Here is a 16,427-nt window from a genome sequence, read left to right as displayed (position 1 = left end):
AGTGCAAACCTACTCTTGTGATGGCCGGGGCTGCTGAATATTTTTTTTTAACTAGGGCCCAAATCTCTCAGCGGCAGCCCTGCATGAGCCATCTGGCTTCTCCTAAAGGAGATCTGCCCAAGAATGGAGCCAGCAAGCAGGTCCAAGAGTGGGGCACAGTCCCGATGATGTCATTTAAGCCTCTGGGTCCACCTATGAAGCCTGTTTCTCCTGGATCTTTCAGTTTCATGAGCCAAAGAATACCCTTTCCTGCCTAAGCCAGCTTGAGCTGGATTTCTGTCACTTGCAGCCCAGAGTCTCAATGCATAGGCCACTTTTTCAAGTCTGGGATGTTTCCTTCATCTGGTCCGTATCTGTGTTCCAGCTCCCAAAGGCAGGCCCCACACCTGAGCCACCCCCTCCAAAGGACACTGGGCCAGTCCACATCGCACTCGTAGTACTCCCTCAGTGTCTGGGATGTCCGTGGGCTGCCCGGGCATGCCCTGGCCCATCCAGTCACCCAAAATCAAATTCAAAGGATACAGTGTTAATTCAACCCAATTGTTTTTCCCAACCAGTTCCTCTTCCAAACTTTCACTTCATGCCCATTCCACAAATTTCATGAATTCTACACGTACCAGGCAGCATGCAAGCTGCTACAGTGGTTCCTTCACTGCCCATCTTGCTGGGAGGTTGGCTCACCAGTAAGTCTAGTCCCAGCTGGATACGACAAGAGCAGCCATGGAAAAGCAAGCACGGTGCCAGGGAGACCAGAGTACCATGGCAGTCATAACTGGGGTGCTGGGGGGAATGTGCACAGAGTCCCTCTGTTCCCACCATGGGGGGAAGCCCTGGAATAGGGTCTGAGTACCTGTCGTAGACTCAGACACTTAGAACTTAGTACAGTTCCTTAGTAGAGTTCCATCCACTTTGTGCCTCAGTGTTTTCATCTGTAAACTGGGGATGAAAGTTCCTGACTACCATTTTCATAGGACTGTGAGGAACCACAGTTCTTGAAGGTACCACCTGCTTGCATCTCAGGGGCCTGCACCTGGGAGGCACAGAGAGCCTACATCCTAATGGTCCATCCGAGGGCACAGCAGTGCCCAAATGAGGACCCCTGGGTCCCTTCCAGAGATCGCAAATGTGAGACTGATATTCAAGTCCATGTGTTCAAGTCCAGCCATGACCTCAGCCAGCTTGGTCTATCGGCAGCCTGGCCCCTGAAGCACAAACATGCACCCAGAGCTGCCTGCCTGACAAAGCACAGAGGTCTCAGCGTTGCTCTGCCCTCTGATCCAGACAGGAAAAGGTGCCAGGAAGCAGGATGGGCCCTCTGCACCAAGCCCCAGGGCTCCCCCAAAGGTGACCAATGGAAGACCACACAGTGCCTTACACCTGCCCTGGCACCAGGGGCTCCCAACACACAGGCCCCGGGTTGTCAACACCCCTTGGATCCCCAGAGAGGCCATGCAGTCCGCATCAGCCTGCTTGGGCCCCTAGAGATCTGTAGCCTTAAAGCCTCTTGAAAGAAAAATTTGAAGAGGTTCTTCAGAGCTTCTTCACCTATCAGAGGGAATGGCAGGCAAATGGGCAGAGATGGCTCAAGGAGCAGAAGTATAGCAGGGGGAGGGGACCCCCAACTAGGAAAAGTCAGGGCTGGTGTCAACACTGGCCCCTCCCTCTCCTGACCACAGCATAACTCACGCCTGCCAAGGGCAAGCTTGAGAACATCTCAGCACCGAGCAGACACCCATATGCCTAAATCAGCAGTGCGCTCCTGTGCCGGGCATGCAACAGCTTGCACCCAAATGGCCCATGATGGTTTCCCCTCAATCTGGGCTGTCACTAGCCACCTGTAGCTATTCAAATTCAAACTTAATTTCATTAAAATTACATAAAGTCACACGCTTAGTTCCTCAGTCACACAGCCACATTTTAAGTACTCAATGGTCGCATCTGGCTGGTGGCAACCATACTAAATAGCACAAATATAGATCATATATGATGGATCATCACAGAAAGTTCCAGTACAGGGTCTGCCTGAGAAACTGTCTTTTAACCTGTGCAGTGTAAATGATGGTCCCAAATATGGGAGATGAGCTGCATTCAGGCCTCCCTATTACCATGCCTCTTGCCCTGTCACTTTGAAGACCATCCCGGCTCCTACTCCAGGTTCAACCACATGACCTGCTTTGACTCATGAGACCATTGTGACTTGGTATAAGCCGAGATTTGAGTAAGTGTGCATTTCTGTTTCCACTCCTGGACCCTGCCACCACCGTGAGAACAGCCCTGGACTAGCCTCCAGAAGGATGCAGACACGTGGAGAAGAATCAGGCGGACCGGGCAGCCACCCCCGGCTACATGCCAGCTGAATTCAGATACACCAGTGAGCCCAGAGCAGAACTGCCTAGTTGATCGACAGACTCACACACACACACAAATGACTGTTGTTCTAAGCCACTAATTTTGGGGATGGTTTGTTTCTCAGCAATAACTAACTGATAAACCAAGTTCATCAGATGCATTATGTCTAATATGCCTTAGGAAAAGTTCACTGAAAGAGCAAGGCCCGTATCTTAAAAAGTCACCCACACACACAGCTTCCCCACATGGGGCCGAGTGCGAGCCAGTCCTGGGGTGAGGACACTGGTAGCTTCTGCAGCGCTTTCCCTTCGCCTGGACACCAATGTCCTCACTGCCCGTGGCCTTGGCTCTGACCCAGATCTGAGCACAGCCGATGGGACAGGGATAAAGACAGCGCTCTGAGACCCACCATCTACCAGTTCCCACTCCACTTCTGGCGCCTTTCAAGGCCATTACAAGTATTTAAAGTGGCAGAGACTGGCACGTCTGCAGAGCCATGCTTTACGTGAGCACATGCGCAAAGAGAGCTCCAGGGTGGCTCTGTGTGTGTGCCCATGGGTCCACCAGTCTGGTAGGGGTCCAGGAACCTCACGCATCACACCAGCACGGCCGGTCCTCACAGGCTGGGGAAGAAGTCCCCTTCAGTCTCTTCCTTGAGGTCCCCCTACCTAAATCCATCTCAAGTCATAGGACTGTTTCACTTCCTCAGGGAATAGGAGGTGCCATGGGGGGTGGCAACTGTCTCGGGACCCACAGGGACGCACGAGGACATGCACACACAGGGAACACAAGCCCTCAGAGCTCCTGCGCACGCACAGCTGCTGCGTTTCTGCCTTCTGTTCGGGCAGCCCCTGATGGAACTGAGCCATCGGCGAGAGTTTAAGCTCCCTGCCAGTGGCTGGCTCCTCACACCTGGAACAAGTGACGCAGGCTGAAGGCAGTGCTCCTGAGGGACCATGGCCCCGGCTACAGCTGCCTGCTCCCACTTGGCTGAAAAGGTCAGCCCTCAGCCTCTGAAGGTCTTATTCAGTTGCCCTTGAGGAGAGCTGGGGGGGCAGAATAACAGTCAAGAGCACAAGCTAACTTTGCCGCCCTCCTGCCGTTCCCCAGGAATGGGGCCAAGGAAGTCCACTTCTCCAACGAAAATCCTTTCCTCCCTCAAGACTGAGACTGAGTGTGTAACACCACCCTACCGTCATCCCCCAAGAAAGCCAGCTGTCCACTGCTGCTCCCCAGAAAGGGAGAACTCTCCAAGAAGTTAGACTAAAGACAGAGATGGGGCTGCTCTCGGGGTAGCAGTGTGGGCATCCCAGGAGCCCTTTGGCCCCCTACAGAGTTCTGGACCTTGGCCCAGGCCCTTCCACTGGGAGCTCTCTGTGCAGACTGGCCGGCCCAGTCCACCTTTGCTGGTGCAGCTCCCCCCAAGCAGACCCACCTCCACTAGAGAGGGAGACGAGGGGGCCACAGTGGGCGTCACATCAGCCGCAGCCCAGAAAGGGCAGGAGAAGGCAAACGGCCCACAGCTCTCCAAGGTGGCAGCGGGGAGGGTGCGGGGGGCACGAACCATGAACAAAGGCATCGGCCACCCACAGGGATGACAGGAAGAGGCTCCCAGGAGAGACGCCCTGCTCCCCAGAGAAAGGAAGCAGTTCAGGGAACAGGGCAAGTGCATTCCTGCGAGGAATCTGATGTGACGACACCCCAGGACGGGCCTCAGCTGCCTTGGCCCACCCTCTGGGCTCTCAAAGGACCTGGTCATCAGAAGTCTTTGCAATACCAAAGTCGTCCTGTTGACATAGATAATTTCCAACGGTGGTGTGAGCGCTGAAGAAAGTAGAGACTGGGTTGCAGGAAACTGCAGAGGGTCAGGGTGGGAGAGGCCCCTGTGAAGAGCATCGGTGAAAAGGATCCAGCCCTGGAAACTGCCCGGGGAAGACCACTCCTGACCGAAGAAACAGCACGTGGAAAGTTCCAGAATGAGGCATCTGGGATACCAAATGAAGAAGGGCCTTGCTCACCTCACAACGGGGACCAGGAATAGGGAGGACCGGAACTGTGGGGCTGCCAGGGAAGGAAGCTGGGGCCCCACCACCAGCAGTGGAGGGGGTGAGCACATGCATCCCCAGTGCCCGAGCCCTGGGCCTCCTCTGCCCCATCCCTCCTCCCCTCCACAGACCAGCTTCCGAATGCTGGGCCCAGGCACCCTCTGGCACTTCCCAGCACTCACCTCTCTGCCCACTGCCACGTACACCACGCTGCTCTGAAGCTCTTGCCAAAGCCATCAACAAATGGAGACCCTCCTCTCTCTTCATTTTCCATGGGTTCTCCGGAGCACCCAGCCTGTGACCGCTCATCCTTGAAGTCCTTTCTCCCCTCCCCGGGCTTCCAGACACACACATGTGCCCCTTCTGCCCCTGCCTCTTTCCTGATCCCTCCCCTCATGCACTCCTGCTCACATCCCCACATTCCTGGGCTTCCCTCTGGCATCACCCATCAGCCAGGCTTGGAGAACATCAACACCAGACACCCAGGCTGGCCAAGGGCTCTCCACTTCTCCTAAACATCCCATCATGAGCCCATCTCCATGATCCCTTCCCAAGTTCAGGCACCATCATCTCCTCCTTGGGACTTCTGCCACAGTCTCCTACGAGGTCTCCCTGACCCCGGGGTCCTCCCAGCCAATGCCTTCCTCCACCAGGATGTTTTCAGAGTTTATATCTGCTCATGATATAGCCCTCCTCTAAAACCTTCCATGAATAACTCATTTCTTTTAAAGTTGCCAAGAAATTAATATTCGCAAAAGAATCCATCAATCACAAACAAACAATAAGCCTTCCAGAGATTTTATTATTGTATATAAATAAACTCCATGCATCTTAGTCTGATACATAAGAGACTCTCTGGTTTTAACAGCTTTTTTTATTTTTGCTTTTGTATCACCATCACCTTCTTCCACCACCACCACCAGAAACCATGCACCCAAACCCCAGTAAAAAAAGCTCTTTGCCTTTCCCTGGACACCCCCCTATATACACACCCCACACCCCACCACACCACACACACACACACACACACACACACACACACGCACTCATACTCTCAGCCTAGATGCTCCCAGTTTGAAATTTACGGAGCCCTACCTTTCCATCAGACTCAACTGAAATCATACCTCCCCCCAGGCCATCTCAGATCCTCAAGTCAGAATTCATGCCTCCCTGAAGTTTCATAGCTCAAGGACCTGAGAAGCAGAAACTAGGTCTTTCTCATTTCTTTGTCCAAGCCCAAGGCTCAGTGACTAGCACAGAGTCAAAGACAGCCAAAGTCAGCAGAATCAAACTGGATCAAAGCAAGAAGCAGCCTGAAGCCCAGGGTGATTTCAGCAACCACACAATTGCCCTGTATCTGATGGAGGCACAGCCCTACTAAGCAAGAAAGCTGTAACTATCCCACTACTCCTTCTGAAAAAAGAATCATATAGTCATGGGTGTTTAGAATACTTTCTAAAAAGTAACTGAAATGAAAGAACACATTTCAAATTGCTTCCCATACTATCTTCAATTTCCAAGAAATGTCCAAGCACTGAGAGTACTTGTAAAGAATATTTTACCATCTGTGATATATATGTATATGTATGAAGGCTGCCACCTCACACCCAGAAGTTCAAAGTTAGAAGTGTTTGGGGATTACTGGCAAATTTTCCAAAAGCTGAGACGCAACTTTCATTCTACTGACTTTTTTTTTTAAAACTCCTTTCTTATCTGGCCCCCAAATACATGGTTCGAATTTCTTCCCAGCTAGAGTTTACCCAAATTCGAGTTCACTTCCAAGACCTCTGCCCAGGGTCCTCTCCTCCTTAATTGCTCACTCCCCTCCACAGCACCAACTCAAAATGCCACCATGCTTGTCATTCATGGAACAGCTCCAGAACTGGGGTGTGACGGAGGCTGGGTCTGCAGGGGAGGAAGCAGCCACCGTTTCCAAGAAAAGAGATCACAAAGACCTGCCTGCTGCCAATCAAAAGTGATACCCCTTCCCTCTGCTCAGAATCCATTTGGTGCCTCACCTCCTAGAACGCAGCTGCCCAGCTGTGCATTCCCTCCCTCCCTTCTCCCTCCCTCTTCCTCAAATATTTCCTGAGCACTGCTCTGGGAACAGCAGAATTTGAAAACTTCACAGCCCAGTCCTCAAGGAGCTCTCAGTCCTGCACGTCAGACTGAGCCCAGAGCAAAGAGTGGCTTCGCCCTGCCACTCACTGAGCACCTCCCATGTGCCAGCGTGGGTTCCATCTGCAGACTACATTTCTTGGATGCATTATCAATCCATGTTGGTGGGATAAAGGGCTTCTCTATGGGAGCGAGGTGGTCACAAAGCAGGCCCATGGGAGTTCAGCAAAGAGAGGAGCAGAAATGCACAGATGCGACGCATCCAGCCGGCTCTCAGTAAAGCAGGATGCAGGCCTCTCCCTGTCATGAGATGACAAGGTCCCCCACAGCAAATGCCCCCCCAGGGCCCAGGCAGGGGTTGGCTTCAGGTGAGCAGGAAGACCCTCAGGGGATGTCCCACCTTCTTTGGCGGCACAGTGCCACTGTTCTATGTTTCTTGGCAAGGTTCTCAGCCTCCCTTTCCTGGTCACAATCTCAGCTGCCCAGCTGGCCCTGGGAGTCCTCCAGAGTGACCTCCCATCCCAAACTCCACCCCCCACCCCCCCTGCCAAAACCCTGCTCTCTGTAGTAATCATGTCTTTTATCAATACTTTTGGTATTCTGAGGGCATCTGGAGCTCTGCTGACCCTGGAGGACTGTCCCTCAGAAGGATAATCAATTCCCAGAGATAGTAAACAACTCGCCCCAGAGCACCTCGTTCATATGCAAACCAACCAATCCAGGGCCTGCACCCTCAACCACCTCCTCTACGGGACTCGCACACGTTGAGCCACTATCCACCCGCTCCAATCACCCCAGGACCAGGTACCAGACAACTCGGGACACCCCTGTGCCCCACAGCCTGCCAAAATTATTCAAACCAGCCACTCCTAAGCCTGCTTACCCCACTTCACCCATTCTTTCCTGCAGAAATCACTTGAAGGGCTCTTGCCCATAGTTTCCCTTCGCCCTCTGCTTCCTGATCAACCCTGGTGCTTCTCCCAGTGGCCACCCAAGGCATGGTGTGCCCCCTCCACATGGGAATTGTCACAAACTATTTTTCCAATGGAAGTTGTCTCCTGATCTACTGGCCTTGTCATACCTAAGTAACAATAGAACATCCTCTGCATGGTGACCTGGGATGCAGCTCAGGGAGGGGCACACAGAAGTAGCCCCATTGGCCACACTCCCTGCCCCCTCCCCCGGGTGTCACAGAATAAGCACAGGCATGGGTTCGAATCCCACCCTTCACTAGCCCAGTGACCTTGGGCAGCCATTTCTCTGAGCCCATTTCTTCTGCAAACAGAGCTAATTCCACCTTCCTCCTAGGAGCACTATGATCCTTCACTGAGTGGCATACATTACTGCCAGCACAGTGCAAAATAGATGTTCAGTGGCTGTCAGCTCCCTTCCAACCTTCTCACCAGCCCTGGAAACACCCCCCAAAAGGTTCCCAAATGAACAAATCATCTCTCTTGTCCTAGAGGCTCATCAAGAAGGGAGGTGCCATCCTGATAATCGGATGACACAACAGAAGACTAAAAAGGTCGGCTCTCCCTTCTGTGATAATGGAAATTCCAAAGTTGTAAAGTGGCTGAGGGGAAGGTCTGTCATTGAAAACTCTCTGAGAAAGAGACCAAATTTCTGCCCATAATAGGGGCCAATAATATCCAGGAGCCTCTGTTCAAACAGGTCTCAGAACAAGCCACGAAACTATACATGAGCAGATTCTGTATAGGAGAAAGGGTCGCCTGGGTAATTCCTTGTGAGCACATTTACATGGTGTATGCACACACATGTGTCATTTCAGACACAGGAGTCCATGCGTGAGCCCTACTCACACCCACCGCCTGAAGCCCTGGCAAAGGAGGGCATAGCATGATCATAACATGCTCACTTCTCCCCAGATTCTGTTCCTTTCCATTTAAAAAGCAAACCCAAGGGAAAAACATTTTAAATAATCAGGCTGGCAGATCAAGATTAAAAACAATTTAAAATAAACGTCTACCCTGGCACTTTGGAAAAAACATATCACGCTGCATTAAGTGCTTTGAATTAAGTAAATTGCACCAAGTAACTAATTTACATAATGATCAAAATTTGCATTTTACACATGTTATGATGAAAATAGGTTTATAAAAGAATTCTTCACCAACTTCTGTTCCGAGTTGGGTTCCAGTATTTAGATAAAATTCTGCAGTGCTGATCTGCTACTGTCTTTCATGTTTCAAATCTCTGGCTCCTTCAATATTTTTTTTTAATCTGGCAGGTCCCTTATTCCCACTGCAATAAATAGTCCCTTTGATTTGCAATTCCCTTCCATCAACTGAGAGAGCTCATATTTTTAAAGAATCCATAATACACTAATGATTCTTAGAATTTTCACAAATAAAGTTTGATGTTCCTGTCACCTTTCACTTACTAGGTATTTGGTATTGATTTTAGCAATTCTTCCTCCAAGATTTATAGGATTGGCTTAAAGTCCTGCAGTTTTGGTTGCCATCTTTTCAGGATGAGGCATCAGAATGGCATTTCTCAACAGGCTTGCACCAACAGGCCCCTCAGAAAAGAAGCAAGACCCCACTGGACATACTCGACATGCCCAGAGGAGGCTGAGCACGAGGTCCTTAAGGAGACTGACCACCGGCCCCATGAGGCCACCCCGCGCCTTTTGGTCCTTGATGCCCAGCAAGCGGGCCCAGAGCCAGAACTCCCTCTCCTGGAGCTGCTGGATCCTTAGATGCTTCCTTTATTCTCTCCTTCTCCACAGCCTGTGAGGAAGGGACAACCTTCCCATTTCACAGATGAGAAAACTGAAGCCAGAGAAGTTGAGTCCCTCCATCAACACCACACAGCCAGCAAGAGGAACAACCCACAGTCATGCGTTGAGAAATTTCTGGATGTTTTTCTGGACTTCTTTCTAATTTAAGTAAGATCCTGAAGCAAATCTAGAAAAGTAATTTCCAAGTGTTTACCCAAAACAACCATGTTTGAATTTCCAAGGGGCCCCAGAGATGACGACTTTGCTTTTTGATAATGCCACAGACAAATGCCCTCCCTCCATGGCATGGCGGGAACGATGCCATGTGGTGAGGAAGATGGAATCATGCTCACTGCACTTGCTTATTAAGGCCTGGTGTGGTGCCAGCACCATGCTAAGCATTTTGCACATACTGTCTTATTTAGTCCCCATGACACCCTGATGTCTGGCCCAAAGTCATCCAGCCCTTTAGAGGCAGGACTAGGGTTCAAATCCAGAGCTCTGATGCCGGAGTCAGAGCTCTTTACCCACATTCGCCAATCAGCCAAAGGCACCTGGGAAGGGATGGGAAGGAGGCAGGTCAGAGCCCCCCACTGCGTGCACAGGCTGAGCCAGGGGCCTGTCACACACACTTCATCTGAGCCTCACACACCCCTAGGGAATGGCCAGATCACGCCTATTTCACAGATTAGCCCCCGGCTCAGAACAGAGCTGATTCAACCCCAGAGCCATATACTGTCAGAGGCTCTGGTCTGTGTCACATCAAGGCATGGGACTTGCTGATGGTGGCGAGGGTTTTCCCCAGACCCCTGCCCAGGCCTACAGAGTGGTCATCTCAAGCACACAGGGCTCCAGAGAGACCACGCAGCATGCTGGTCGAATGCTGGAGTCTAGCTTTTAGGAATGGCAAGAAGATGGAAATGTGATGCATGCTATTACCAGCTGTTAATTTGCAATCAGTTTTAATAACTGACATTACACAGTGAAATGCAGCATCTTCATTAATTCCATAAATTATCACTGTAGGGAAAAGCCCACGCTCCCAGAAACGGCAGCTCGACTGGGCTGACTTGGAAGCAACCCTGGGCCAGGTTCCACATCTTCAGACCTGCCCCGTGGGGAGCCCAGGGATGCCGCCTGCTGACCCCAATCCTTGCTGCCCCAGGACCGCAGCAGCCTCCCACCTCCCAGTGCCAAGGGTATGGGACTGGCCCCCGACTCAGGCTTTCTGCAAGCGTCTGGTGCCCACTGTGCCATAACCATTGTGGAGGCTTGAGAGACGGATCAGACAAGGAGCTCAATGGAAACAGACACGCAAGCAACGCTTGAAGACGTGCTAGGACCCATGAGAAGTACCTGGGAAGCAGTCTGTTTCCCCAGGCAGTGTCAAGCGAGGAAAGATCTCCGGGAAACCTTCAGAGAGCTCAGCCCAGGAGCTGGAGCCTGTGGGTCAAAGTGGCCTTTTCTAAGTAGACGAGAGAGGGAAGTGTACTCCAGACCAAGAGAACATCAGGATCAAGGGCCTCGTGGAACCCAGCAGCCCACCTGGGGGACTTGCTGATGGCTCTATTTGGTCATGAGGGACACAGGGCTTGATGTGCCCCTGAGGAGGATGGCCACAGTGGCATTCTTGGGACTGACCAGAAAGCAGGAGAAGGAAGAGCATCAGAGTGGTCTTTGGGTCAGCTGAGACCAGGGCTGTGGCCACAGCCCCACCGAGGGACCGAGGGGCAGCAAATTCAGTTGCTCTGGAGGCAGCCTGGAGCCCCAGTGTGCACCTGAGTGTCCCCCATGGCCGGAGCCAGGAGGCCTGAGCAGCTGCTGCCCAACTCCTGGGGGGGTCCTTTCCAAAGCAGGGCTCTGGCTCCTGGGTAGGAGAGAGTCAAAGAGCCTCAGTTGCCACCTCTGTAAAATGGGCAGGGTGATGCCTCCTAGGCAGTAGGACCATTGTAGGGAGCAAGCGGGATGATGGATGCAAGCACCTGGGCCACAGTCCAAGTGTGGGGAGGGCTTGGAACGATGGGCCTGCCTCACCAGTGACACCGCCATCTCCATGCCACCTCCAGCGCCACCCTGCCCCTTCTGTTCCTCCGCAGCCCTGCCACAGGAAACCTCTGTCTTCACAGCTCTCTGATGACCTCATGACAAATGTTCTTCTACTTATGCATTTAATTTACATAATTACTCTCTGATATTTACTCAGATTTAATTTGTTTCCTCTGGAACTTGCCTTTGAAGAGACAGTGCCAACCAGAGACAGAAGTGAAGCGCAGCAAGGGGCTCACAGATGCCACCGCCCCTCTCGGGGGGGCCTCCAAATGCCGCCTCTGCAGAAGGACCAGGCTCTGCCCGCACACAGGCACCATGCACGGAGCCTCACACCTCCCGGTGTCAGATGGGGGCCAGGCTGGGGAGGATCACTGCCCGCGAAGACCTCGCAGTGGAGAGAGAGGTGCGTAAACACCAGTGCCAGGAACGACTCTCTACGCCAGCCCCAGAGGGAAGTGTGGGCAGTGCCAGGTGGAAGGACGGCAGGAGTCCTCTGCTCAGGAGTGGTGGGGAAGTGGTGGAGCTGGGCATCAGACTGAGCTGGAGTCCGGAGGCAGTGGATGGACTGATGGCATTGCCAGGACCCTCTTTGGTGCAGCAGAGTGGGGGTCCCAGGGGCGTCGTGTAAATGAGGCTGGAGTCCAGGTCTGGGCAGACCACAGAGGGCAGCACGGACACACCGTGGGGTGGAAGAAAGGGTCTGATTTTGAAAAATCCGTTTGGCAGTTCTGTAAGAAGGGGCGTGACCTGGAGGGCAAAGGGCCATAGGTCATCAAAATCTCAAGGCCATGGCCCAAGCACAAACACGGGCAGGAGCACTGAGGTGGAGAGGAGGGCCTTCGGCTCAGAGAAAGAAGGTGAGGGAGGAATTAAACATGAGGGACGCCGGGTTATGCTTGCCAGGCTGGTGGATGGGGAACCAAGAAGAGAAATATAGGAGGGGGACGGGGGACGGGGGCTCAGTCCTGAGTGGCCTCAGCCACTCAGCCCCAGGCCTACGCTGGGAGCGCAGGAGCGCCTCTCCTCCTTCACCTCTGCTCCGGGATGCTGATGGGGATGGGTCCGCCCAGGCTCTGCTGTCCTGCGAGTCTCACTCACCCCCAGTTCTGCGCCTCTTTCCTCCTAGTTCCTGGGCTGCTGTTCCAGGCTGGAGCCTCCCCCAGATTTTGTCCTTTACAACTCATTGATTTTTGTGCACACACACCTACTCACTCGCATACACTTACATGTTCACACTCATACACTTACATGTTCACGCACACTTCTGCTCACACACTCACATCCATGCCCACATTCTCACACTCATACATTCGTACTCACACCTTCACACACACTCGCTCACACACACTCACCTGCACCCTCACCCTCACGTTCACCCACACACACACTCACTCACACAGCAGCGTGCTGGAACCAGCCTGTCCCATCTCACGAGAGGCTGTGGTTAAATTTTCAGGGATTTTGCAAGCCAGTTATCAAATACAGCCACTATAAATTAAATTATATAAACGTATAATTAAACAAATTACATTACAAACAAAATTGACAAATACACAAAGCTCATCACTTCCTAATTATTTTGCTACATTTTACTCTTATCTGTGTTCATGGAGCTGTTAATGTCTGTTGTATCTGAAATACCACTTAATGGTGCATCATCCCTTCCCAACTCCACATTCAGTGATATCATGACGCTCAAAATCAGTCACCATAGGAGTATTTACACCCCAGAAACCAGCAAAACTATAAAGCAGGGCTTTCTGTTTCCCTGGAGAGCCGGGTGTTGAACACTTACTAGCACACCAGGGCTTACAATGCTGCGCACATTCACACTCCCCCACTCTCACACACGCACACCTGCGCCCATGCTTAGCCGCTCACACACACACTCACACCCGCACTAACACACTCACACAGTGCCACTCAAGTCACGTACACACTCACACAGACACACACAATGCTCCCTCACTCTCTTACACACACACCAGCGTTTCATTTCCCTTAACATCACACAGACGCTCAGAAACCACAGCCATGCCCAGGAAGGAGACCAGAACCGTACCGTCTGCTCACCCTGGCCTCCCCCCACCCTCCCCCGGGCCTGGGAGCTGACTCCCCCAGAAGGCGTCTGTGCTGCAGCCTCCCCACACTGCCTGGAGGGCACCTCACATTAGTAATAAAAGCAAGACGACGGCAGAGATCAGTCATAATGGGGTCGGTTGTCCACAGAGACGAGGAGCTCTGCAAGTCTGGGTGAGATGCCTGGACGCCCTGGCCCAGGCAGCCCGGCCATTCTGGGAGGAAACACAGGTGGCCAAGGGCTTCTGTGGCCCCATGCAGCCCTGCTAAACCCCCAAATTAAACCCGCACCTATATTAGTTAAGAGCCAGGCTCTGCAGGCCTAATAGAACTGCCGGCCCATCTGTCACAGGCTAGTTAACTCCCGCCAGAACCTCTTGGGCCAGATTACAAATGGGATTCAGGGTGGGGGGCCAGGGGAGGCAGGGTACTATCCGAAATATAATCTGAAGTTTCCTTCCAAAATACCATCCTCGGGCTGATCCATCACAGGCCCACCTCTGCCCGCACCTGCCACAAGCGAGGCCTGGACCGTGGCACCTTCCATCACCAGCCTCTGGAAGGTCCTGGAAATGCCAGGGCTGCTTTAGGGCTCCGAGGAGGATGGGGACAACTGGGCTAACAGTTTGATCAGTGTCAGTGGGGCAGGCCAAGTGACAGAAGCGTGGCTGCCAGGGCCAAGGCCACCCCTGCTCCTCCTCCAAGGGCAAACGTCCTCCCTGCCAGGAGCACTGGGTTGGGGACGAGGGGAGCAAAGACCAGTCACGGAGCCCCTTCTGTGTGCTAGCCCCGCACACTTCCAATTCATGACCTCCTCACAGCAAGCCTGTGAAGGCAGTATTAGTATTCCTGGCTTACAGATGAGAAAGCCGGAGCCCAGAGAGCTTCAGTCACTCAAGTAATAGGGGCTGACCCAGTCAGACCTGACTCCACCCCACGCTGCTGCCCCCAGAGCAGTGAAACAACAGAACATCGAGCCCCTAGGACCATATTTTGTGCCGCGGTCTCCAGGAGGCCCCCTGACTCCTGCCTGACTCTGGGCCAGCCATAATATCCCAGGGGGCCCATCCCAGCAGCAGCAGGTGTCTCTGGCCAGTGGCCAGGGATTCTGAGTATCTGATTCACCGTTGCATATCCTGTTCTCCAAGCATGGCAGCTCAATAAAGCGTCATGGGGAAAATGTGTGAATTAACTAATGAAAGGCAATTCTCTGTCCAGGGGAGGAAGTCCATGTCCAAGAAGAGCCTCCTGGTTGAAGCAGAAGCCCTCACTGGAGCTGGGTCATGCAACTGGAGAGGAGGGGCTGGCAGGGCTGCCATTGCCGGCTGGCCTGGAGCACACGCCTCTGCCCACCACACATTCCCCAGGAGCAGCGACCGTGGGGGACATCCTGGCAGTGCACCCGGCACTATGCCCTGTGCCCAGCCCTGTGCTCTCCCTATCTCATCTACCACCCCAGCAACCCCAGGAGGGCAGGTCTATCATCATCCCCATTTTACAGATAGTAAAACTGAGACTCAAGAATGCTAAGTGCTAGAGCCACCATTCCAAAGCCTCTGCCCTTAGCCTCTCTGCCTTATGGGGACGTGGCTGCCACACAGAACCTCCTCATTATTGTTAGCCCCCTTTGCCTTCCAGGAAAACCAACAGTTAAAATAAACCCACACTCTGCCCAGTATCCCCCTCCCAGGCCAGCACCATGGGCTGTCCAGTGCACTGAAGTCTGGGGACTGCCCTACCATGGCCCTGGGACTGAGCTGCCCCAGCCTGCAGCCGGCGGCTCAGTGCCCACATTATCAAGCTCCACGGCTCTGGGGGGGTGGCCGGCCTGCCATTCTCCACAGCAGCAGCCACGCAGCCTCTGCCCAGGCACCAAAAGGGCTCTTTCATAGCCCACAGCTGCCTTTTCCCCCAACTTCACAAGAGCAACTGGAGATGCAGATTCCGATTCTGAGTCGGAGTTTTCTCCATGATCCTAGTGATTTCCAGGTTACAGGGAAATGAGCACCGCAGAAATCATTTAGAATTAACCCTACCGTCCTGGAGCAGCAATAAAACTCCGTTAGGAATGAAATATAGGCAGTACATCGCAAGCCCTGTCACTGGGAGAAAAGAGAGATCCAATTGTCTGTTGGCTGGCTCGGGTTCCCAGGCAGGTGGAAGTATCAAAGCTCTGGCAGAAGCTCCCCCTCCTCATCCCCACTCCCCTGCCTTTTCCTCTGACTACATGCATCAGCATAAGGGAGGGACAGGTTGATGGTCCTCAGGGCTCTCTTGTGGGACGGGGGGTGGAGAGTGCCGGACGGAGGAAAGTCATGAATCTCAGGCGGGGCTCTACCGTGTGCCCCTCAAGGAAGGTCTGAGGATCCGCTGCACAGATTGCAGGCCTGGGGAGGAGGTGAAGGCAGAGAAACATCCGGGGAACGAGGATCGCTCAAAGCATTCGAGAGTGACCAAGTCTGCCGATGGGTAGGACCAAGCCCCCAGACACCCAGGGTCTGGTCCAGTCCACACTCTGAACTCACGCTCCTCCTAGAAGCCAGGAAGTCAGGACTTAGAGGTCACCATGCACATGCTGAACTACCAACTCCTTTACAATGAGGCAGAATCAGAGATCAGGACCAGCATAGGATCCCAGAAGGAAAGGGAGAGAGGGGATCTCAGATGATGGCGTTACTGTCACAGTTTCTGCAGCCATGGGGGAGAGCAGCTGCCAGGGGATGGGGGTGGGGAGCTCCATCTAGCTGGGACTCGGGAGTCAGCACCCCATTCTCTCCAGAGTCCCGAGCAGCCTCTTCTCTCCCCTAGGTGATATCATCCAGTCCTGGGGCTTCAAATACCATCCACACCTGAATTACATCACCACCCTGGACTCTGCCAGGATTTCCAGACTCACCTATCCACTCGGAAACAGGCATTTCAAACTTAACCCACCCAAACAGGAACTCTTGATTTGCAATCGCCCATTAGCTCTGCTCCCCTTTCTAATAAACGACGTCACCATCCCTCTAGTGCTCAGGCCCCAAGCCTGGGAGTCTTCCTGGAGA

General features: G+C 53.1%; 1 protein-coding gene across 1 annotated transcript in view; it reads right to left on the bottom strand.

Annotated features, from left to right (window-relative positions):
* Positions 1-16,427, bottom strand: part of GRID1 (glutamate ionotropic receptor delta type subunit 1) — a 647,037-nt gene that overhangs the window by 453,934 nt on the left and 176,676 nt on the right. The gene's annotated exons all lie outside the window — the stretch shown is intronic.

The sequence above is a fragment of the Balaenoptera ricei genome, chromosome 16 (genome assembly GCF_028023285.1).
Source record: "Balaenoptera ricei isolate mBalRic1 chromosome 16, mBalRic1.hap2, whole genome shotgun sequence".
In the NCBI taxonomy this organism is placed as follows: Eukaryota; Metazoa; Chordata; class Mammalia; order Artiodactyla; family Balaenopteridae; genus Balaenoptera; species Balaenoptera ricei.
Note: the sequence above shows the minus strand (reverse complement) of the source record. Positions and strands in the feature narration are given on the sequence as shown.